Genomic DNA, 25,003 nt, shown 5'->3' on the forward strand with positions numbered 1-25,003 from the left:
TCAGTTTTATTGCAAAGCGCCTGGCACGAGGTAATTTGCTGTTGATTAACAGAGGATTTAAGAGAATAAGAATATAATAGTGTTTGTTCAGCACCATTCATACGGAATCCTGACTGGAGGATGATTCTGATCACTAATCAGGTATGCCTTGTAGAATAGGAAAAATTCGTGAGATGACTTTGTAGTTATGAGATCCTTCAATATCTTTCATTTTCCTTCTATAATTCTGACCTGACTCAGCAAACATCAGATTTACTGATTTGTTTCCTCAGACCTGTTGATACTAGGAATTGAGGGTGTCCTGAATAGTAGTCATGAATATTTTAGCTATTGGATACATATAGCCCTTGCTGTATGATCTAAAGCACAATTTTAGGCTGTTGGGAGAGGCTGCTCATTCCTTATGGTCCCAGGTGTTTACATCTGAGCCCTCCTCCCTAGGTAGTGGTGATTCCCTTAAAATATGGCCTGGCTACTGGGTTCCACTGAAACAGTTCATTAGCAGTTCTCTGGTCTCTCAAATCATGGCAGGCACTTCCCAAAACAGTTTCAGTTTAATATGCCTTAACTTATAAAAAGTTTTTTTATTGTTTATTCATTTTTGAGAGAGAGACAGAACACAAGTTGGGGAGGGGCAGAGAGAGAGGGAGACACAGAATCTGAAGCAGGCTGTAGGCTCTGAGCTGTCAGCATGGAGCCTGATTTGGGGCTTGAACCCACAAACCATAAGATCATGACCTGAGCTGAAGTTGGATCCTTAACCGACTGAGCCATCCAGGCGCCCGATATGTCTTAACTCTTTAAAAAGAATGCTTTAAGAAATTGTTTTAGTCCATTCAGGCTGCTGTAACAAAATACCATACATTGGGTAGCTTATAAACAGCAACATTTATTGCTCACAGTTCTAGAGGCTGGAAGTCCCAGATCAGGGCTCAGGCGTGGTCGAGCTGTGGTGAAGCCCCTCCTCATGCTGCAGGCTGCTGACTTCTCATTGTGTTCTTATATGAGAGAAGGAGCTAGGGATCTCTCTGGGACCTCTTTTATGAAGGCACCGATCCCATTGATGAGGAGTCTAGACTGACCTCAGGACCTAATCACTTCCCAAAGGCCCCACCTAATACTATCACCTTAGGCATTAGCTTTCCCCGCATACAAATTCAGGGGTCGGGGAGACACAGTCAGTCTATAACAGGAAGAGGAAATTCACAAGTCAGTAGCTACAGATAGCCAATGCGTGAAAAAGTATTCGACTTCATTGTATCAAAGAAGTTCAAATTATAATTAGATTTTAAAAGTCCATGACAGTGCTGGCAAAGTTGAGGTTGGGTCATATTCTTTTCTATGGGTGGTGAGAGGGTATTTTAGTATACTTTTTTTTTTAATGTTTTTTATTATGTTTTTGAGTTTTAGGTTTTTGGAGAGACAGCGAGTGTGTGTGTGATGGGGGGGTGGGGGGTGGACAGAGAGAAGAGGACAGAGGATCCAAGGTAGGCTCTGTGCTGACAGCAGAGAGCCCGATGTGGGGCTCGAAGTCATGAACTGTGAGACCGTGAGCTGAGCTGAAGTCAGTTGCTTAACCGACTGAGCCAGCCAGGTGCCCTATGCTGGCATATTTAGATTGAGAATAGTTTAGCTAATAGAATTTTTTGGCACCAGTGATTCTATTCTAAGAGTACCTCCTAAGGAAATCAGGAAAGAGGCTTAATTTCAGTGATTACTATCCTGTCTTTGGAAGGCATGTGAGATGGTTAGGGGGTTAAGAGGAGGGGTTCTAGAGCCAGTTGCCCCACTTGGAATCCTATTCCACCATTTACCAGGTCTGTGAACTTAGGCAAGTTAACTTATTCTTGGTTTTCTCATCTATACAATGAAGATAATAGTATCTACCGCCCACATTGTATTGAGAATTAGATACATTAATATATGTGAAGTACTGTCACAGAGTAAGCAACTCTAAGTGTTAGTTGTTATCAAGGGTGATGATTTGAAAATTTGAGACAAATCCAATAGCGGAGTCATGTTGTAAGTGATGGTGCACCAAAGATCCTAATTCCATTTTAAAATGCACCTGCGTAGAAGAAAAGACAGGAAAGTGACAAAATATAAAAGCTTTCCCCCTGCTTGATGGGATCATAGGTAATTTCTATTTTTCACAGTTTTATTATCCATATACATTACAATGATACTTGTTAGAAATTATTGAAATTAATGTATCATAAGATTCTTATATTCACGACGTTTCTTTACCAAATGCATATTCATTTTGACATATTTTACTTTCTTTTCCTCCTTTCAAAGCTGCTAATATTTCACTTCCCCAACATTTTCACCCACATGCCATCTGCTTGGTATTTTCTTGCACTTAGCTTGCTTGTTTTGTGTATAGATCAGCCCCAAGGCTAGTTCTTCAAGAATAAGTAGACCAAATGAAATGACTGATGACATTTTAGTGGTAGTGGCTTTCTCATGGAAGTTTAAGCCAGAGAATGTAGCCGGCATGGTAATGGCCCTGTATCTTCTCTACATTTCGGGCACTCCTCCTCATCTCCTGCTCCCCATCTGAATAAACACAACACCGCAGGACCCCTCTCCCACACAGGGGTAATTCCTGCTTCTGGGGCTGTTGACTGTCCTCCTTTATTGGAAATTTCCTTGCACATTTCTTTCTTTAAAGCCAATATTCTGTACCAGGTTGATACTTAATTGCATAAACACTTTCTAAGACATCTTCTCTACCCTAATTTTAGTTATTTTGGCACTTAACTATTTGTACCACAAACTAAATACTGGCTTGTTTCATGGCTTAGTTGTTCTTACAGCAAGCTGATAGGATTGTGTTTTATATTACTCTATGCCCTTCAGTTTTCCAGCACACAGTTGTTCACATATGTGCACGAGGAACACAGGAAGATTAGATGGCTGTTGTGGTGACAGGATTCTCTTAAGAGATGATTTGTTTTTTTGTTTTTGTTTTTAATTTTTTTTTTAAATGTTTTATTTATTTCTAGGAGAGAGAGAGACCGCGTGAGCAGGGGAGGGTCAGAGAGAGAGGGAGTGACAGACTCTGAAACAGGCTCCACGCTCTGAGCTGGCAGTCAGCACAGAGCCCGACGCGGGGCTTGAACCCACGAACCGCGAGATCATGACCCAAGCGAAAGTCGGACGCTTAACCGACTAAGCCACCCAGGCGCCCCCTCTTAAGAGATGATTTGTGAGTGTTCTGTTCCATCTTTCCTCTGTCCAACCTTCTCCTTCCTTTCTTTTTTTTTATTAATTTTTTTTATTTCTGAGAGAGAGAGAGACCGAGAGCAGGGGAGGGTCAGAGAGAGAGGGAGACACAGAATCCGAAACAGGCTCCAGGCTCTGAGCTGTCAGCACAGAGCCTGACGTGGGGTTCGAACCCACGAACTGTGAGATCATGCTCTGAGCCGAAGTTGGACACTTAACCGACTGAGCCACCCAGGTGCCCCTATTTTCAAAATCAGAATGTTACATCACTTGGTCTTCTCAGTCTTTAGATATTACCTGAAAGTTTGATAATACGTTTTCATTCCTGAAGCCTAAAAAGTAAAGAGCTCAGTTGCAGGGAGCACCGTGGTTAGCAGTGGGTTTACAGTTGGGGTCCAGTAATATAAAAACTATTCCTAATTGCAAGGACACCTCTATCATCAACTCTAAATTATTGCTTGTTTGATCAAGACAATTTAGTGAATCTTCCAGAGAATGTGTTAGATTCTTATAGATCTTGCATTAACAGGAAAGGACAAAATCCTAGGAAATATTTTCATATATCTACCTTGTAGTCTGGACCAGTGGTTTCCCACCTGAGGTTCATGTGCCCCACGAGGGTAAGGGAAGAAATTGTAAGAAGGTCTGTATCATCTTTTCAGGACTTTTATTTTTGTTACATGTTTTACAATGCATATATTAGTGCAGAAGACATGTTTTTTAGAAGTAAAAATACATTACATATGAGGACTTTATGTTCAGATACTTTAACTGATGTGAAATATAACTTTTAAAATGGAGGCCACCAGAGCTCCTAGGTGACCCAGCTGGTTAAGCATCCACCTCTTCGTTTTGGTTCAAGTCGTGATCTCATGGTTTGTGGGAGCGAGCCCCACATTGGGCTCTGCGCTGACGGTGCAGAGCCTGCTTGGGATTCTCTCTCTTATCCTGTCTCTCTGCCTTTCTCCCCCCCTTCTCTCTCTCTCAAAATAAATAAGTAAACTTAAAAAATAATAAATAAAATGGAGACCACTGATCTAAATAAAAGGCAAGACCTTATTGTTCCATGCCCTGAAGTCAGTTTAAGTATTTAGCCATGACAAATTAAAAACTAAGCTAAGAGCTGTAGTCTCTGTGTGTGTGTGTGTGTGTGTGTGTGTGTGTACATTCACATGCTTATACACATAAAACGTAAGACATGTTCCCTGCCTTTAGAGAGCTTACGGTCTGAGTAGAAGAATGGGGCATGAGGAGCAACTAATTAGAAAATGGTACGAGATAGCATAAGTATCCACGGGAAACCTAGCAGCATGAGATTAAATTTTATGTTAGACTAAAATTGCTACAGTGTGATAACAGCAGCATAATACATGGTGATGCTGTATTCTCAGAATATTTCAAAATCCTGTTTATGTTCAGATTTTTCTTCTTGATAATCAGGTCAGTTCTCTGTCCACCTATTCAAATAAGCTATGTATGCTTAATGTATCTCCTAGGTACAGATGTTAATTAACTGTGGGAGCTTTCTGATCTAATACAAAAAGGCATACCGGTGCTATCAGTTACTTGCTGACATTTCTTTAAATTATAAGAGAAAGTGGCAGAACAGCCATGTTGGGAAAGCGAGAACATTTTGGGTGCAGTGTTCCCGTGGAACCGTGATCGTGTATACACTTTAAAATAAGTGAATTAGTTTCCTAAAGCTGCTCTGACAAAGTAGCACAGACTGTGTAGCTTAAAGCAACAGAAATTCATTGTGTTACAGTTGTGGAGGTTAAAAGTCTAAAATTGGGGTGTTGGCAGAGCCATGATCTCTCTGAAATTTTAGAGAAATTCTCCCTTGCCTCTTCTGGCTTCTGGTGATTTGCTGGCTATCCTTGGTATCCTTGGCTTGCAGCTATATCACCGTAATCTGCTTCTCTTATCACATGGTGTTCTCCCTGTGTGACTCTATCTTCATGTGGCCATCTTCTTATGAGGACACCAGTCATACTGGATTAGAGGCCCACCATACTCCAGTATGACCTCATCATAACTAATTGCATTTGCAAGTACCCGTTTTCCAGATAAGTCACATTATGTGGTCCTGTGGATACAATTTAAACATTTGGCACAGGGGCTGGAGAGTAACACAACTGACCACACAGTTCAACATGGATAACAAAAAATAATATGGGTAAGTGTACGAAGATGTGCATAAGTTACCCTTGGCATCGAATGATGCCTTCTTATAGCTAAACTTCCATAGCGATGCACATTGATTATGGGGTGAATGACACCTGGAAGGAAAGGAAGTTGAAGATTTCTTGGCTGTTTGTATTAATTGGCTGCTTCTGTCTCTGGGCTTTGGTATTCCATGCCTTGGTTGAGTTATTCTTATAGATAGTAGTATGTAATATGTGGCTTTGATCTTCCTGGTAAAAATCCACAAAGTAATTTGTGGATCAGGATATTTTTAAGGGTGTATTGGCTTGTTGTTGTTGTTGTGATAATACTGCATAACAGCCTCCAAATCTCAGTGGCTTAGAACCACAATTATTTATTTCATATTCATAAATCTGTGGATTGACTGTGGTTTGGCTGCTCTTAGTTCAGTTTGACAGGGGTGGGCTGGATTCCAAAGTTAAGGTAGGAGTTCAGGTCTCTTCTACATGTTTTTATCCTGGGACAGGGCTGAAGAAGGAAAAATTGCTACCTGGAGCGTGCTCTTTTTGGTGGAGAGCAGACATTTTCCTGGCCTCCTAGAGCCTCAAGTTGAAGTAGGTACGCTGTTAATTCTTTGCCTGTTGTTCAAAACAAGCCACAGGGTCAAGAGGGTGGATGCAGGCTTCGCGCAGTAGCGCAAAGGGCCACAAGGTGGCGTAGCAAAGGGTGTGGGTGTGGCTTTCTCCGACAGAGAGGAAGTGCGGAATTGAGAACAACAATCCAGTGTAGCAAAGGGCTGCTTTCTTTAGAATTTTACGAGAACTTTTTTATAAAGCAACTTACTAAGCCTTTAAAAGAAAATGTATTTAAACCATAGTTTAATACATGGAAAAGTATAGTTGAATATCCCGTACATTTTTTTTTCCAAGAAGAGGTCATGGTATTTCACAATGCTGATTTAATTTTGTGTTGGGCAGTTTTCCTGCCTTTTAGACACTTTGCATTATGCCTTCTTCCCGAATCCTTATTTGTGCATTTAGCACATTTTAGACTCTACTGACCAAAGCACCATGTGACCCTCTTCGTCTTTACATTAGACATTGGAGGAGAATCTGGTAGAATTACAGTCCACTTGAGAGTGCCCGGATAGAGAACATTATCATTAAGGGTAAAACTGTTTCTAGTTTACAGATAATGATTGTTGACCATGCAGTGCTGTTGAAGTATAACCATGAATGGTTGTTTTCAGTGTTGTCCTGGTTTAGCTACCTTCCCTAACAATACTGGCTCATGTGACCAAGCCCTTTTCTTTCCATTAACACTTCTCTGTACATAACACGTTTATTAGACATTGATTTTTATCATACCCATTTTTTTTCTAATTTTTAAATTTATGTTAATTTTATCACCTTGTTTAAAATCAAAGTTTTCTTAGAGCCTGTTGAGTCCTTTCTCGATTCATAGGTTTTAGATAAATAATAGTATGGTGGTGCTCGCTTCGGCAGCACATACACTAGATAAATAGGATGGTGGTAGGAATGAAGCAAGTTTTTAGCAAATGCTTACTGAATTGAAGAGATTGCATACATATGAGTGACAAGGCACTAATTTTGGAGTAAGTGTAAATTGTCTATTGCCTCCTGTACCCTCCATTTTACATAAATGTATACTGAAAGTACATTAAAAAGAATGACAAATTATTTTTTAGTTTGCGTTTTTACAAGTGCGAGTGCATGCCAGTGTATTTAAAAAATGCATTCAATTGCAGATACCGTCCGTAAGAGAACAGAAGCACGTCATCTTTTCCTTAGTGAAATGGTTTACCTGGCAAAGTGAACTTTTATGTCTCTTGATAGTTTCAAAAGACACTCAGATTGAATTGTTGAAAACTAGTATTGGAATCCCATAAACTGTATGTTCTTTGTAAAAGCATTCCACTTATGACATCTTTTATCTATTAATTTTATTGGTTTTATTTGCATCAATTAATTCTAATTCAGATCTATCAAATAGATACCTCCCACTAAAGGATGGTAAAAACAATAAGAAATTATTATTAGTAGTAGTAGTAATAATAGTAAATAAGTAGTAGTAACCACTGCTCACCTGTATTTCTGTTCTGAAATGGAAGGAGTTAGGGCCTGGTGCAACCCATGCAGTAGTGATAGCAGTTGCTGTAAGCACAGGGAGTTGGAAAAGTTATTCACAAATTGGCACCTATTTTCTTTCTTTCTATTTTTGAATATTTATTTATTTTGAGAGTGAGACGGGGGTGGGGGTAGGGGCAGAGAGAGAGAGGGAGCAAGAGAATCCCAAGCAGTCTCCTTGTGGTCAGTGTGGAGCCTGACTTGGGGCTCAGACTCACAAACCATGAGTTCATGACCCGAGCTGGAACCAAGAGTCAGACGCTTAACCCCCTGAGCCCCCCGGGTGCCCCACATTGGCATTCATTTTCTGCAAGGCCCTGGGGAATGAACTTCACTTCTGTACCAGTAGAGAGACTCCAGAAGAGTGTAGGGCTTGTTCCTTTTGGGACAAGGCCAGAAGAGGTCTGGTATAAACAAAACAAAACAAACCAAACAAACAAACAAAAAAACTCAAAAGGCCGAAGATCCTTGGATTTTAGCATAGGTCTGATAATAGTAAAGTGAATTCCAGAAGTAGTTGAGGACAAACTTTTGTTCCCATGTCACCTGTTTCTTTGTTGATGCTCTTTGATGCTTACCACCATTAGATTCATCTTCGAGATCATCAGGGGTGATTTTGCGGTGCTAGAGCAATAGTAGGGGTGTCCCCAGAAACCACTTATGAGAGTGATGCCGGCATCAGATTTTCCCCCATTCTTGTGAAAGACAATCATCTGCATAGAGCAGACAATAAATAGTGACTGATGGTGAGAAAGAGGAAGTTTTCTCTGTGTATGAGAAGTGAGATTGGCAGAGTAGACTGTGTTCCGTTTTTATTGTCTCTAGTAACTTTTATACATGACCTTCTGCATATTTTTCCCCTCTAATCTGTCTTTGTGCATGGTAGAAAACTGTTCAAAACTGAATTGTTATCTTCTTATGAGTATTAATGGAGGAGTGCATGTAATACATTAAAAACCTCTAGTAGAATTTTTATAGAATTATAGTTTTTAGCTCTAAAAAGTACCTACAATTTTAGTATCTAGAAAATAAGGACTTTTATAACTTAAAATCAATAAAGAAATGTTTTTATTTATTTTTAAAAATTTTTTAAATGTTTTATTTATTTCTGAGAGAGACAGACAGACAGACAGTGTGAGCAGGGGAGGGTCAGAGAGGGAGATACAGAATCTGGAACAGGCTCCAGGCTCTGAGCTGACTGTCAGCACAGAGCCCTACGTGGCGCTCAAACCCACGAACGGTGAGATCATGACCTGAGCCGAAGTTGGATGCTTCACCGACTAAGCCTCCCAGGCGCCCCAGAAATGTTATTTTTAAAAGGTAAAAATTCCATTTTCTGATTCTGATTCTTTGCTTTTTATTGATTTTTAGTGGAAAATAATTGGATAGGCAGAGGGCTTCTTTTCAGAACAACAGAAAAATGGTCAACTGCTAAGAAATATTCCTGGCATATTCAAAGTTGTGACATTTCGGTTCTTAAGACTAAAGAGGTAATTCATTTAGTTTAGTGGATTAAGGGAATGTGCTTTCTAGTTAGCTCTTTAAAAATCTCATTCAGTGCAGTAAATATTTATTGAATGCATGGACATAGTCACTGCAGTGCATTTATTAATGAATAATAATAACTAGCCTGCCAGCAGTTCAAGATTTACATCCTAGAAGACAATTGACCAGAAAACTGGTATTCATACTCTTGTTCTTATTAATGGTGGGTGAATTCAAGAGGGATCAGGCAGCTAATGTGAAAATTCTGTGTGGTGATCTACCTTCTCATTTGAGGCCATTATTAGTGGTTTTGACTTTGGCATTAGGTAAAGCTGATTATTCTGGCTCTCACTCATATGGCTATTTGACCTTGAATAAGTTCTTTAACCTTTCTAAACTTCAGATTCTTTATCTGAAAAGGATTGAGAATATTAACTCCCTCATACGGTCATAAAGATTAAACATTGTGTGTAACAGCACTGAACAAACACTTGGTGCCTGTGGTTAATGTTCAATAAACAGTGAACTGTTGCTGATCGCTGTCAGCTTTGCGTTCACTGGAGCTGCCTAGCTTGAGTTAGTTTACTGTGTGATTTTTCTGTTTGGGGCTAATTTGACTCTAGCTCTTCAGGTGATGTTGAAGGTGTGTATAAGTTTCCTGAATACTTGAATATTTGGGTTTGCTGGCTATAATTTTCTGTTCCCACCAGGCACTAGATTCTGTAGACACCTTTTGGACCCATTTATTCTGTATGTAAACAGCCCTTTACAGATGAGGAAGCAGAAGGCCTGAGAAACAGAGTAACTTGCCCACAACTATATACTTTGGAGATACTGGAGTTCGAATGTTAACCAGGCCTGTCCTGTTTCAGAGGTGCTGTGGTGCCTTAATGACATGGGTCACAGGGCTCAGATGAAGCACAGATCATATTGAAAACAGAGAAATTCTCATGTGTGGAGTTTATATAATCTCAGCTTTGAAGGAATTTTTGAAATTAAAAATGTTTAATTAAAGTGTTAAATATTAGTTCACCTACAGAGCTTGACTTTCCTCTGCGACAGTAGTTCTCAATGAGTGCAGTATCCCCGGAAGGGTACACTGTTCCCGAGGGTTATTGGAATGGGGGGGGGGCAGGATCAGCATTAATTTGGGGGGCGGTAGAGGTGCCAAATGCTCTGTAATGAGTGGAACAGTTCGAGACAACAAGGAGTTGTCCCTTACACTTGGGAATTTTATATCTTCTGTAGGACCTATGTGAGTATTTATTGGGACATTCTAAAGAAAATAGTTTTCAATTACTGTGTTTACAAATACCCGGTTATTGGGGCTCCAGGGTGGCTCAGTCGATTAAGCATCCCACGTCAACTCAGGTCATGATCTCATGGTTCCTGGGTTTGAGCCCTGCATTGGGTTCTCTCCTCTCAGTAAGGAGCCTGCTTGGAATCCTCTATCTCCCTCTGTCTCTGCCCCTTCCCGACTCATGCACTCACTCACTCTCTCTTTCTCCTCACCCCCCAAAATAAATGAACGTTAAAAAAATACCCAGTTATTATTTATGGCACTAGTTTTTATTTTAATGTTCTATGCACTACTCCCTAGCCCCATTACCCATCCCTTCCTATCCCCCTTACCTCTGCTTTTCGTTTTCTAATTCTCACTGGTAATGAAATTGTTTCTGATCCTATTTCTTCTATAGCTAAATTTGCCCTATAGAAGTAGATGCAGGCACCTAAGTGTTTCATTGTGTCTTTTAGTGAACTTGTGCCTGAGAATTTAATTATTGAAATACCTGTTATAAATCACTTTCCTTTTGGGCATTATGTTGACTTCATACAATTAACTGTATACCTAGGTTATATTAGCTGTCAACTTCATTTCAGTGTTATAAGAGGCATATTATGAAATACATATTTATTTAGATGAGGGCTATTGATTTGATAAGGTCAAGAACTGCTGGTCTGCACTGATCTCATGAAGTGGTTGTTCAGCTTGAGTTCAGTCACATTTGAAGATTAGGAAGCTGCTTTGTCTGGGAGTAGCTCTTTGCATCTGTCTGTGAGATAGTTCTTCCTTATGTTAAACCAAGACCCCTATCCCTCCGTATCTTATGCTTGGTCTTAGGTATTCCTATTCCCCTTGAAGGTCAGTTGGTACAAGCCTAAATCTGAGACCAGATAGGATCTTTCAGATATTTGAAAATAGCTGTCAGGTTCATCCCAGCTCTTTTCAGGCTGAACCTGACGAGCTCCTTTGACTATTACTCTAGAAACTTAATTATATGTCACTTAACCATCCTGGTTCCTTCACTTTCCTTATATTTCTCGTGTAGTGTAAGTCCTAGAATTAAATGCAGTCATCTTAATATATTCTAATCCTCAAGAAGGGTGGCACAGATCATCATAATCTTTTGTATTCTGAGCTGATTAAGTGGGATTTTTTTGTTTGGTTTGAAGGGAAGGGCAGGGGAATCACACTGTTGGGTGTACAGAGCTTATTGTCACCTAAAAGTGCAGCTCATACTCACTTGTGTTAATGCGAAGCTCTGTCTCTTTCATTCCTTAGTTCCTTACCCATGTGTGAAACCTCAGGTTCATATGGGGTAAATTGTACCTTCCTACAGACAGCTGAGGTCTGTCTGAATCCAAATATTAGGTGTTTTTTATCCTTCTTCCAAAAGTTTAACGAGGAGGCCCTGATTTTCATCCAAGTTAGTAGTAGATTAACTGATGAGGATGGGGGCTAAGAACAAATACTGCATTAAGTTATTAGCATCCTCCCATGAGACTGAAGGTGGAGGTCAGCTCCCTGCTCTGGGTTGGTCAGCACATACCTCTTGACACAGTGGTTCAGCGCTTTCCTTTAGCCATGTGATCATGGAAGCATCCACCCAAGTCCATTCCACCTTTCTTCATCTTATCCATAAGCAGATCAAGAGAAACTTATCAGATACCTTTAAGTACAGTTACCCTGTGTTTACCTCATATCCTTAATGTATGAAAATAGTACCTGTGTCCAAGAGGGAAATTAGGTCAGTGTAATTTGAATAAGCCATCATTCCCTGAACTTCCTCCTCTCTACTGGATCTGTACTCCAGCCATCCCAGACCACTCAGGATTCCACCACACACATTCCCTGATGATGGCTTGCACATCCTCAGTCTGCCTAATGAGCCCAACCTCTTCTGCGTGTTGTTGGGGAAACTCCTGCTCCTCCTTCATGGCCCTGCTCTGGAGTCACCAGTGAAGGTTCCTTGACTGCCCTTGCCTCCCTGGCAGAATTAGTTGCTTCCCCTCGGTGCTCTGCCCATATCAGAGGACTTGCCACTTGTCTTACGAGCCAGTGGGTTTCAGTTGCCTGTTCCACTTGAACTTCCTGGCCCATGAATGCTGTTTTCATCATTTATCTCCAGCAGAGTACTTGGTCCAAGGTAGAGGCTTCAGAAAGGCATCTGTTCATTTATTGTAGTTCTGCTGAATCATTAGTTTTCTGTAAATACTCTGGATCCCAGGTTTCACTGCCTCCTGTTCCAAGTCCTGGCTAACCTGCCTGTAGTGATCATTTCTAACGTTTTGCTGGGAATCTCTGCAATGTTGTGCAGTGTGTAATTTGCACAATCCCTTCTCTTTTGTTTAACTTGTGTTTGTCCAACAAGTTGTATGTGTAAGTGATAAATCACAGGAATCTACTCCTGAAGCCAAGACTACACTGTATGTTAGCTAACTTGACAATTATAAAAAAAATTGATTAAAAAATAAATAAAATTTTTATCAGTATCTAAAATAAAAATAGAATTTGAAATAATGTATTTGTCCATTGTACTGCTGGCACTCTCCACATCTGTGACAATTCCTGACCCTGCCAGTGACTTTTTAGAAATCTCATTTGCACATTCTCTTCTTAGATGGAACACACAGAATGATCTAGCTAGCCTAGAGATGGGTCTTCATTTAAAGTATCTAGGAGCTTTGATAAAATCTCTCTACTTCACTCCTTTTTTTAAGGAAACTCTGTACCTATCATGAGGCTTGAATTCGGGACCCAAAGATCAAGAGCACGTGCTGTACAGACTGACCCAGCCAGGTGCCCCTCTCTCTACTTCAGTGAAGCTCACGTTTGTTTAATTCTTTACAGCTCTAACTTCAGTTCCCTAGGTGAAGAGTAATGGAATAAGAGCTGATGAGTTTTCCATTTATTTTGTCATCTGTTGGCTTTGTCCCATTTTTCCAAGTAGGAGACCATTGGCCTGTCCTTGATCATCACCTTGTTTCAGGAATAACTTTTTAGCTCTTGGTTGCTCTTAAGTTCTGTTTTCTGTTGTTTTGGTTTTCTGACACACATTTGTTTATTTAGGGGGGTGTTATCTCCTGGTTGCTCCATATACGTGTTTGTGGTACCCTTTCGTGTCTATTTCTATGCCTTTCTTCCCGGGTTTCTTGTTAAAGAGAGTATTCAATTCTGACCTTGGTTAATGCTGAAATGTGAATATCCTTCCTTTGTTTAGATGACAGTGTAGCTTTGAGAAAGACCAAACACCTATTTCTGTAGATGCATAAGCATTTTCTAGAAAGAAATGTCTGCATCAAAAGGTACAGTTTGGTCTGTTCCTTAAGTGGCCAAATTTAGTGTGACCAAGCCTCAAAACATGTTCTAGCCATTATATCATTTGTATAATAGGAAACATGTTGTTGGAAAAACAGTTGATGGACATCGTAGGTACACTGGTGTTTTTCTAGTCTGGACTGGTTATACCTGAATGTGCAAGGAGCTGCAAGCTGTTAGATGCAAAGTCAGAAAGCCACCTGGGGCTGTGTGGGTCCACACTGGTTTATTATGCCTAGGGAGTCTCCTGTAGCTCTTAAATTCTTTCTGAGTGGTGCCATGGTCTCAAACAGGGAGTACTTTGCTGGTAAGACAGGAAATATTTTCTCTTCAGTGCAGTTCTTACAAGGTAAGGAGTTTGCACATGCCTTTTTTATTTTCTAATGAACTGAATTTCTATTTAAATGGTCTTTCCTGACTTAAGATCATGAGAAGAAATATTTAGATAGAAGATTCATCTTGTGCTTCCCTCATGAAATTCATTTTGGTCCGTAATGTGCCGTAAATGCAGGAGACTCTTCTAATTCAGTTTTTGGATGAGTCTAGAGTTTATTGATGTGAAGAAGAGTCAACAGTAAGTGAAAGAAGGGCTTTTAAGAAGCCCATTATAACCACTTATAATGGAAAATGTAGTTCCCATTAGTGATTGATTTAAGGAGCTCTGGTTCTTCGGCAAAGCATGAAGGCTGCTGTGTGGTGCTCTGTGCAAATCATTTTTATAGCATCCTTTGCTGCTCTTTTCCTGGTTAATCTGTTGGTGTGTCTCCACCTGAAAAGACTGCATATGTCTTGTTTAGGGAATATAAAAATTCCCAGAAATTTAAAAGAAATCAAAGATTAGTATATTTTTTATTTATCAAATAGAATATTAAAAAAAATAAAGCTTTGCAAGTTCTAAACAGACACAGCGGCACCAGATGTCAGTTCTTGGATCATTTAATCTTTTTCTTGTGTGATTATTTTTGTCAATATTTTTCCACTAGAACTAAATATTAGTTTCTGGCTCAGCTTGCAATATAAAAATTTTCCAATTAGATTGTTATGACTTCATTTTTATTCATGAGGAGAAATCTAATAAACAGAGAGCATCACATATGGCGGCGTGCAGAAGAGGAACTTTAAAATAAACCACCTGGCCCAGAGCAGGGCAGAGAGCTGGGATTCTCATCCTTCCTGGATTCTGAGAGAGAGACTGGCTTCCATCTAAACCTCTTGCCCCCAAGTAATTATTAATTGTTGGAGGGGCAGGGGTTCTTGGATTTGTATTTGTTTGCCCTATATTTGACCTTACTCCAATCCTGGATTAATTCCTTGCTTAGCTTTTATGTGGATGTTTTCTGCCTGGTTCTGTGTTAGGTATTTAGGGAAGTAAAAGGAAATAGTGAAACCTGGTGGTTTTTGACTTGAAGGGGCTTTTGGTTTGTTTGTGGCTGAGGAGGCTAAGTGAAGTGGCATCGTCACACAGTGAATGACTAAGTGCCTCACGGTAAACGTTGAGTGGTGTGTGAAGTAAGCTCCTAAGGAAGAGAGAAAAGGGCACCCAAGTGGTCAGGGAAGGCTTTAGAGCAGGACTGGGCCTTGTGCCAGATCTGGTCGGACAGAGGAATGTAGCCAAGTTACTTGAAGCTGGGGAAAGGGTAAGGATTAAGGTTGGGGGCAGGGAGAGGACCCCAGTGGGTTCAGGCCACAGTGTGAGACTGATCTCACGAGAGTTGGATGCCACCTTCTTTCCTTTCTCTTCTTTCTGTCATCACCCAACTTCTTGCATGAACGCTCAGTCCTTGGGGAATGGCTTCTACTCCCACCACTCAGGCTGACACAGGGCCTGCTAGAGATCTCAGTGACCCCCTCCCCCAATGCCCAGGGACATTTGTTCTAACCTGCAGAATCCGTGCTGAGGCGTTGGACATTGTTGATTCCAGTTTGCTTTTTCTCACTCATTTCCAAAGGTTTCTACCTCCAAAGGTTATTGAAAGGCATTGAAATGTCCACCAAAGTGGATTTAAATGCTGGCTCTACCACAGCTGGTGCTGTTGATCTAGGGAAGGTAGTATCTCTCAGCCTCTGTTTAGTGGAAATAAGGATACCAAACTCACAGAGTGGTTTTAAGGATTAAAGAGAGAACATGTGCCTAATATGTTGAAGTAAATAACTTGTGGTAGGCAGGCATTGTGATTGCTTCCCCTTTCTTATCTGATAGCTGCTCAGTCCTGGCCTGAATGTGTCTTGTTCTTTTCCTGTGCATACCTATGCCCAGCTGATCCCTCTTTCTGGATTGTGGTCTCTCTCTTCTCTTTACCTATTCAAATTTTCACTGCCCTGACTTACTTTATTACCCCCATCAAAATGGAACTTTGCATCTTTTGTATTCTTACTTTTTTGGACAGCTCCAAGTTGCTACCTATTATTTTAGTTATTTGCACACCTATCTTATATATTTATTATTGCACACATATTTTTATCTTATTTTCCTTACTGGTTGTTAAAGTCCTTGAGGGCACATTGCATGCCAGGGACATGGAGGTAAGCCAGTAAGAGTGGAGAACATGGCCCTGTTGTTTCCATACAGGGCTTTGTGTGTAGCTGTGTATTTGCAGAGCGTTCTTATCATCGTATTGTTACTTGCTTCTTTTTTTTTCTTTTTTTTGACTTCACCACTACCATATGCTGATAATTTTAAATCATTTTTCCCTAACCCTCACTGCGCTCAGGTGCTTTAAACATAATCAAACATCTGGTGAATGTCTCCAGCTGACTGTCCCACTGGCACCTCGAAGGCAATGTGTCCCAAACTGATCTTTTGTCTGTTTCCATGCCCCCCATCCACAGCTGGCCTGCCCGCTTCATGTCGATTGTATCTTATGTGTGGTGTCACTGTCCACCTAGCCCCTGAAGTAGATATTTGGAGGGCATTCTTCATCTTGCCTCTCTCATGTTGTCTACACTGAATGAGTCACCAGGTCTTGACCCGTTTGCCTCCTAAATATTTCTTGAATGCATTCCCCCCTCTTTCTGTGTTGGATTCTGCTGCCTAAGAGTGTGCCCTCCTCTTTGACCTATTGTACTGTCTTTTCTTCCCAACAGATCTTTTTCATGCTCTTCTCAACCCTCTCAAGACTGTCCTTATAGCCTTGGTATATCCCACTCCCTCATGTAAAATGCTTTGGCAACTTCTTTCATGTACATCAGGGATTAGAAAATTGGTTTTATCTCATGTTGATTAGTTCAGTAATGTCTGTAGCGAGCACAGCACAATTTGATTTGTGACATCTGATATAGGAGCAGCAAAGGGTGGGCAAGCACATAATACATAGCTAGGATTAAGTTCAAGCTCTTTAGTGTGACATAAAAAGGCCTGCCATGACCCAAATCCTGCCCATGTCTTCATCCTCACCCCACCATCTCCCTGCTTCACATTTAATCCTGGAGCAGCAGGGAAATATGTGCCTTCTTGTGTTGTTCACACTAGGAACAACACAGGAAACCCTTTAAGTAGGAAACCTATACTCATTCCTCAAATCTTGGTGTGCATGGAGAATGTATGGGGTGGACCCTGCGTAAGGCTGAGTGTTCTTCGTCTGGGCTGTAGTGGCACCTGTGCCGCCTCTGTAGTCATCAGTATCCCATTGACCTGACATCGTAAGCATCTCCCTTGTAAGACAGGAAACTCTATTGGGCCAAATACCATGGCTTATTTATCTTTGATGTCTGATACTTATCACAGTACCTTCCATGGAATATGTATGTGAATTAAATTGTCATTGAAGGGGCACCTGGCTGACTTAGTGGAGCATGAGACTCTTGATCTTGGGGTTATGAATTTGAGCCCCACATTGGATGCAGGGATTACTTGAAAATGAAATCTTAAATGAAAATATTTATTGAATTGAAATGAATTAGCGAGTAATTTTGACCGATGAACATTCTTTGCTTTAAGTCTGATACCCCTCAGGAGGAGGGGACAGATTTTAGCAAAGGTTAATCTTTGAGAACATTTAGGTCTGTGAATCAGTCAGTAAGTAGACATTGGAAATATTTGAGCAGGGGAGTGGCATGATGAAAGCGGTATTTAAGGAAGACTGATCTGGAGACAACCTTTTATTAGAGGTTTAAGCCGCTTCTGGGAAACATAGGTGAGGATAGCGGGGTGGGGAGAGGCAGAGCAAGCATATAAAGCCATTTTGAAGACTAGCTTCCTGAGGCTTTGTGCTTTCATTTCCACATTTGCTCAGTTGAGATGTAGTCACTGGCATGTTTCCGAAAATAAAGTGGAACACTGATGTTATTTTTAAAGAAAGAACATTCTTGTAAAACACCTAAGCGATCCATTTTTCAAAATTACATATGAGTGGTGCCTCATATGTAAATACTTCAGTCGGTTAAGCGTCCGACTTCGGCTCAGGTTATGATCTCATGACTCGTGGGTTCGAGCCCCGTGTCGGGCTCTGTGCTGACAGCTAGCTCAGAGCCTGGAGCCTGTTTCAGATTCTGTGTCTCCCTCTCTCTCTGACCCTCCCTTGCTCACGCTGTCTCTATCTCTCTCTCTCAAAAATAAATTTAAAAAAAAATTAAAAAAACCAAAGTTACATATGAGACATATTCATTATTAATTACCTGTAAAAAGTATTATGAGCTCATAAATTTAAAAAAATAATTAGCTTCTGCATTGGCAGCCTAAAATCTTCAAAAACCAGTGGTTTTCCTTTTAGCATATTTTGAAATAATTGTTAATTAGGAGGAAAATACTTGTTTATTTTTCCAGCCGCATTTTTTTTTAGTTTAACACCTCCATTCTAATTGTAGGTTTTTATTAGCCTCCATGGTCATTTGCATTTTGTGTATTACTCACGTGACTGCGTTTTACAGCTTAAAAGTTTATCTTCCATTTGTGGTGGGGGCATGTAGCTCCACTCTGCTTTCTTCTTCATACTGGCTATTATAAACTTCTTAATTTACAGTCGCTTTGTTGTGTTTTTTTTTTTATTATAGGGTTATGACTCATTGATTAAAAAGAAGGACTTTTCCAAATACTTTGCATTTTGATTGTGTATTATGGATACCAAGGAAGAGAAGAAGGAACGAAAACAAAGTTATTTTGCTAGGTAAGCATTGCTTTGCAAAATTATCAGTACTTTAAGAAAATGTTTGATGGGGACTTTGTCCTCAAGTATGACTTGGCATTCTGTGTTTTGTAAGTGTTCATAAACAAAGCAGGCAGCCAATAGAAGTTAAATATACTTTGTGTCATCCCTTTACTTGCTTACAGGAGAGGAATAATGTTTGGTTCTTGTCTTTCCGTCTTTGACAGTTCTCTCAGGCCACTGTTGCTCAGAGAATCTAACTGTCATTATGCACTGAGCTTGGAATCCCACATTTCGCAATGTATATTGGATTTTGGAGCCTAAATGCTTAGTTCCTGCTGCTTGGTATCTTAATTGGTTTAGCTATAACCGAAAATCTATGACATATTGAAAGCTTATTGCCTTGTTGGGAGTCTATTATTTAAAAGTATTTTTGTAGGTAGATGGAATGGATGAATTTCCACCATTGGAGTTTGTGTCATAATTCAAGCTGAACTCCTCTAACATACATACAGTTGTTGGTTTGTGAATGGATATAATCTAGTTTATGATCAGTTACTCTTTAGAGATTTAACCATATATTGGGCAGCTGCTCATCATAATAAAATGAATGATATGCTAAAACGCCATTTTGGTAGAAAGGATGGTTTCAAACTCAAAGTGAGAACACATAGGTTTAAAATTATCATTATGGTCTCCTAAGTTGAAATATTTCTTAAGAACTGAATTCAGCCTCGTCACATCCTCTGTCTATGCTTGTTAAAGAGGAATTTCTTGTTTTCCAAATGTAAGCCTTAGGAACTGAAAACCAAAGGTTTCTTAATTAGGTTTTTAATCCAGAAATTAAGGTAGGTTTTATTTATTTTATTTATTTATTTTAAGAAAGAGCCTCAAACTCACAACCCTGAGATCAAGAGTCCAATGCTGTATGGACTGAGCCAGCCAGGCACCCCTAAGCTAGGTTTTAGATTGTTAATAGGAAAAGAAAGGCAATGAACATTTAAGGAACTACTGTGTGCAAAGTACTTATTTTATTTGTCTTCACAATAAACCTAACCTAGGTTTCCTCCTATTTTACCAATAGAGTAACCTAGACTCGGAAAGTATTTTGACCATTTCATGCATCTAAGAGTCACTGTTCAAGTATAGCATTGTTTCCAAAAAGGTGTGCTCCAATTAGTAATAGTAAACTGTGAATAGGAGTTTTTGGAAGGCAAGAATTAAATGACTGATTGCAGTGAAATGTTTTCCACTTTTAAGACTACAGAGAGTAGCAAGATAGGGGAAGGAAGAAATCAGGCATCTAATAGATGAAACTTAGAATAAATAAGAACTATATAGTGATTTTTAAAAATGTGTTGAGATAATTGTAGATTCACATATAGTTGTAGGATATAATACAGAGAGATACCCTATAGTCTTTGTCCAGTTTCTATAATGGTAACACTTTATATAACTATCCTATAGTACCACAACTAGAAAATTGACATTGATGCAATCCAGCAACCTTTTTCAGATGTAACCAGGTTTACAAGCATTCATTTTTGTATTTGTGTGTATTTAGGTCATGTAATTTCATTATACGTATAGATATCTGTGGCCACATCAATGATCGAGATACTGATCAAAAAGATCTCCTCTGCTACTCTTCTGTAGCCAGTATTTGCTACCCCTGACAACCACTGATCTGTCCTCAGTTGCTGTAATTTATCATTTCAAAAATATTATATAAATGTAATCATATAATATATAACCTTTTGAAGTTAGATATTTTTTTTACTCAGTGCAATTCTCTTATGTTGTATAGCCCATTAAGACTGCTATAACAAAACAGCTCAGACTGGGTGCCTTATAAATAACTGAAATATATTTCTCAGAGTTCTGGCAGTTGGAAGTCAAAGACCAGGGTGCCAGGTGCCTGCTTCCTGATTCATACAAGGCCATCTTCTTGCTCTAAACTCACATGGCAGATAGGGCAGGTAGCCTTCTCATACCTCTTTTATAAGGGCACTCTAATCCCATCTGCAAAGACTCTAACCTCATGACTTAATCACCCACAAAAGACTCCACCTCCTAACCCCATCACATTTGGCGTTAGGTTTGAACATACAAATTTTGGGGGTACACAAACTTTCAAACCATAGCACTGGAGATCTGTCCAAGATGTTGCATGTATCAATAATTTGTTTCTTTTTATTGTTGGGTAGTATTCCATGGTATTCGTGTATCACAATTTTCTGTTAACCCACTGAAGGATATTTGGGTTATTTCCAGTTTGGAGTGATTACAACTAAAGCTGCTGAGATCATTTGTGTGCAAGTTGTTGTGTAAATATAAGTTTTAACTTTTCTGGAATAAATGCCCAAGAGTGGAATTGCTGGGTCAGATGTGAAGTACATATTTAATTTTGTAAGAAACTGCATATACTTTTTTCCAGAGTGTCTGTACTTTACCTGCCTTCCCATCAGCATTGCATAAATGACCCAGTTTCTCCACATCCTCATCAGCATTTCGTATTGTTACTCTTTCTTATTTTAGCCATTCTGATAGATGTGTAGTGGTATCTCATGGTTTAATTTGCATTTCTTTAATGACTAGAGAAGCCAAACATCTTTTTGTGTGCTTATTAGTTATCTGCCCATCGTCAGTGCAATGTCTTTTCATTTCTTTTGCCTGTTTTCTTATTATTGAGTTTTGAGAGCTCTTTCTGCATTCTAAATACTAGTCTTTTGATGAATGGTTTGTAGGCATTTTCTCCCAGTCTGTAGCTTTTGTTTTCATCTTAGCAGCCTCTGTTGCAGAGCGTCAGTTTTTACTTTTGATGCGATTCAATTTATTAATGTTCTCTTTTATGGATTGTGCTTTTGGTATCAGGTCTAGCTCTTTACTCAGCCATAGGTCTTAAAGATTTTCTTTTGTCTTTTTTTCTAAAAGTTTTATAATATTATGTTTTGTATTTGTCAGTCATCCATTTTTTAAAGTTTATTTATTTTTGAGAGAGAGAAAGAGCAGGTGAGGGGGCAGAGAGAGAGGAGGCAGAGAATCCCAAGCAGGCTTCCCATTTCCAGTACAGAGCCGAGTGAAGGGCTTGAACTGATGAACTACCAGATCATGACCTGAGCTGAAATCAAGAGTCTGACGCTTAATTGGCTGAGCCACCCAGGCATCCCCTCAGCCATCCATTTTGAGTTGGGTTTTTATGTGGGATGTGAGTTTCGGTCAAAGTTCTTTTTTTGCCCCCCTGCCTATGGGTACCCTATGTAGTGATCTTGAAAGCTGTAGTGACTTCTAAGTTTGAATCTAAATTGATTCTGACGATAAGGGTAACTAGTGGTTCACAATCTACTCAAAGTTAACCACCTCTCATTACAATGCAAGGTGAAACTGTTCTGGAAGAACAGCAGAGTTTTTTCAGCTCGGAAATGTAAAATTTAATTGTCATGCTTGCCTTGACCTCTGTGACAAGTATTCTAACAATGAAAAGGAAAACATTGCCCAAAATTAAGTATGACCTTCAGAGCATAAGGATAACAGGCCAAGAAGAAAAATCAGTGATGCTATTCTAACAACACGTTAACATGATTAGTTACTAGGGAATGAGAGAGAAAACAAACAAAACTGTAGTTCAGTTGCTACAATGTCTTGGTGGCCAAAAATGGTCAAACTATTAAAAGCAAAAGGCAAACCAAAAAGCCCTCCGTTATCAGAAAAGAGGCAAGCAAAGTTATAAATCTTTTCAAATGCTTTCTGACTAAACTGTGGAATTATCGTAATGTGGAATTACCAACAGACTTACTTGAAAGTCAGTTTCTGACAATATTAGGGCTGATTTCTCTGGAGCAGTGTGCATACAGGCAGTCCAGGGAAGATTTCCATAACAGGTTGTAAAGTCAGGCCAAAGATAAGGCTGAATTGATGAAATCATGCTACCTTACATAAATCTCAACTAGTGTGCAGAGAGAGGAGATCAAAAGGAAGATTTGTCCTTATTTCTCCCTATTACCATAATATGTTTCTGAAACCCTAAAAATTGCTTCTGGTATACTATTTAACCATGTGGTTTCATAAACATCGTATGATTGTGTTTGGTAAATAATCCTTGCTCTGCTTCCTTTGTTGATGTACCTCTTCTTCTCTCTGAATTTAGCATCAAAGCAAAGTTAAGTTTAAAATACCCTATTTTAATAATTTTGGACTGAAATTAGTGATTTGAGGATTACCCAATACTTCCTTTCTTATAATTTATTTTGAAATATGCCTATTTAACTCTAAATGGAAGGATGAATGAGTATCACTACTAGATAGATTTATTTTGGATAACTGCCAAGCTTTCAGGCTCTCCTGGCCCTGGCCCACCTAATTTGCAGATCTTTGGTGTTGTTTTACCACTTGTCTATTCCAGATCGAATGATTTATGATAACTTTCCCCATGCTTCTGCAAAGAGTTTGTATATACAAAATTAGCATATTTGGGTGTATTAATTCCTTGATACTTGACAGGTCTTGCAACCCAATGAATTATTAAAGCAAATTATATTCCCTGTGTTACCATCACTATTCACTATGGCCTCTGCTCTCCCATCCTTTCCCTTAAGAATTAGAATGTAGGTATTTCCTTCAATAGTGCCACACAGAGCTCTTCTTCCACACTGTCTTTGACATTAGTTGGCTTTTGCAGAATTTAGAATCCATTTAGTGATTTTTCTGTAGGTTCCTTTATGTTCTTTGTGTGTTTGAACACTTTTGAAAAACCTAGCTTTCAGGATCAAGGGTTAATTTAGGATATCAATGATCTATTTTTAGTTAACCCAAAGCGGTGTTTTGTAGGAGATTTACTTTCCCCCTCCGATAAGGTCTGACAGGCCCTGTGAACTTCTGACCCATCAGCAGAACACCTTGTATTTGAAAACTACTCCAGTATATCCCCTTGGCCAAGTTTTTAAATTTCACCCTGCATTTCTTGTTGTTGTTAAGTGTGGCTAATAAAAACCCACTAACAACATGGCTTTGGTAGAAGGAAGCTTCCCAGCCTGAACCAGGGAGATGATGTCCAAAAGGAGGAAGATCAGAGTTGAGTCAGATCTGGTTCTTGTCTACACTGATTGAGATTTGGCCCCATCTTCCAGAGAGGAGGATCTGGAGTATGATATTTGAATCCATTGGATAGCCTTTTTAAAAAAATATACATAGTATATATGGGTGAGTCCTTCCTTCAAACCAAATCAAACCAAGATGGCTATGAAGATTAAAGTAACATATACAGAACACTCAGCACTGTGAGCACTCAGTCACCTCTGACTCTGGCTTCTATGCTTACCTGCACCTTCATCTTCACCTAAAATTCCTCTTCTGATACCCCACTCCCATCTCATGAGATGCTCTTGTTCAAATCAGAGAGGCAGGAGTAATCACAACAGTCCAAAATGGAATCACACAAAAGTACATTGTTCTGAGCACAGCTAGGTTCTGGAATAGTATAAAGTGGAATTAGATAGTCCAAAGGGCTTTGAGAATTCTAAGGCACTCTTATTTCACAGTAGGAGCCCAAGCCCATGAGGTGAAATTGTCAGTGATCTGCTGGCCCCACTGGAGACCACTCTGTGTATATTTACTGGTAATCAGAGCCTCACCACTTGGGTTTGACACACTCTTTATGTCTCAGGCATACATGCCAGAGATACCAACCCCTCAGCCCTTCGAGTGACTATGCAGGACCACATAGGCTGGTCACCTTTCGCCATGAGTAGCATCTTACTCCATGGTGTGGTGTGAGTACTATCCTCTTCTCTGCATGCTTTCCTCTGAAAAAGGTTGGGAGAACTGGTCCAAGTTACCTTCATACTAAGCCTCTGATATATAATTTTCATACCCCAACATGATTTGCCTGCTATGGAAATTTAGACTCCGAGAAGTTGAATAAATTTGAGTGAGATTATACAGCAGGCAGATGAGGCAGGACTGGGGCCCAGCTCTGTCCTTGTGCAACCACAGCTTATGCTCTGCAATGCTGCCCCTGGTAGTGTGGCAGCTTAGTGGCACAATGGGTGCTGTAGGACACAGGTTAGTTCACAGCATTGTGAATTAATGTGCAGAAGTGCATCCTGAGTTCTAAGTGACCTTTTTAAAAACTTGTTTTAAAAGTTTGTATTTATTTATTTTGTGAGAGAGACAGAGAGAGAAAGAGAGAGAGAGAGAGAATCCCAAGAGAGACTCTGTATTGTTAGTGAGGAGCCTGACACAGGGCTCAATCTGAAGAACTGCAAGATTGTGCCCTGAGCCAAAGTCAAGAGTTGAACACTCAATTGACTGAGTCACCC

The 25,003-nt window shown here is 39.7% G+C and overlaps 1 long non-coding RNA gene across 2 annotated transcripts; it reads right to left on the bottom strand.

Moving 5' to 3' along the window:
• Positions 1 to 1,884: 1,884 nt before the first annotated feature.
• On the bottom strand, positions 1,885 to 24,074 carry LOC144222316 (uncharacterized). Of its 2 annotated transcripts, XR_013332374.1 has the most exons (5): positions 24,004 to 24,074; positions 11,837 to 11,918; positions 8,099 to 8,233; positions 7,480 to 7,547; positions 1,885 to 2,068 (listed from the first exon to the last, which is right to left on the bottom strand). It is a non-coding gene; the product is annotated as an uncharacterized LOC144222316 (long non-coding RNA). The 2 variants fall into 2 exon arrangements; XR_013332377.1 differs by lacking the exons at positions 8,099 to 8,233; positions 11,837 to 11,918.
• Between the last annotated feature and the right edge of the window lie 929 nt (positions 24,075 to 25,003).

Source organism: Crocuta crocuta, unplaced genomic scaffold (assembly GCF_008692635.1).
Source record: "Crocuta crocuta isolate KB4526 unplaced genomic scaffold, BGI_CrCroc_1.0 scaffold230, whole genome shotgun sequence".
In the NCBI taxonomy this organism is placed as follows: domain Eukaryota; kingdom Metazoa; phylum Chordata; class Mammalia; order Carnivora; family Hyaenidae; genus Crocuta; species Crocuta crocuta.